A 983-nucleotide genomic window follows, 5' to 3' on the forward strand; every position below is an offset into this window, starting at 1 on the left:
TCGTTTGAGGAATACTTAGCCTTTTGTGTAATTTTTTTTGTATGTGCAAGCAATTACAAAGGCATCCCAAATTCTGTTTTAATAGCTTTCTGCTTAACTGTAATTTCAGTGGATCAAAAACAAAGTCCACTAATAATTTGTTTTGCTTCTCTTCTGTATCTCCCAAAATTTTACATTCTTTAAAGGCCCAAAACTTTGAATATAGGGAACATGTCACCTTAGTTTTCAGGTCTATGAGTGAGTCTTTAACCCTATCACAAAGAATTTCAGCCAACTTTTGAATGCATTTTTTCTTTTTTTTTCCTAGAAAAAAAAATCTTAACCAACACCTCTTCTTTGGAAAAAATGAATTGGGTTTTGGGTTTAGATTACTCATACAATCATCAAGGTTATGGTCCCATTATTTTAATTTTCCCTGAGGGGCAGGGTTTTTCCCCGAACCAGCTCCCCCCCACATTTTTTTCCCATTATTAAAGTTTTGTGGGTGTTGCTTGCCCCATAGGTACCCATATAGGAAAATTTGGGGAATAGAAAACCCTCCCAAAACCCCCCTAAATGATAGTTTTGAGTAAATCATTTGAACAAAAGCATTGTACAAAAAAATTTTTTAAAGCCATTTTAAATGTTTATATGGATCATTGTTTTTATATGAGGGGAAGGAAATATATGGTTAGTTTTTTAAAGCTAAGTTCCCCATTTCAGGAATCTGTAATGCCTGTTATTACAGAATTCAGAAGTTACAATAATTCCATTTTAAGACTTCCCCATATTAAAATTCGAAGAACTTTTTTTTTTTTCTTTAAATTTTTAGGACATCCATATACGAGGTATTGCATCCAAATGTTTTTCAGGCCAAAGCCCCTTAATGACATTTATCACTTGTTTTGTAATTCATATTTTCATCTATAACAAATTTTCAATATATCCATTTTAATGCACCACAACCATTAGATAAAGTGTTTAATTGAAATATTGATGCTTGG

This window comes from Penaeus monodon, chromosome 21, assembly GCF_015228065.2.
Source record: "Penaeus monodon isolate SGIC_2016 chromosome 21, NSTDA_Pmon_1, whole genome shotgun sequence".
Lineage (NCBI taxonomy): Eukaryota > Metazoa > Arthropoda > Malacostraca > Decapoda > Penaeidae > Penaeus > Penaeus monodon.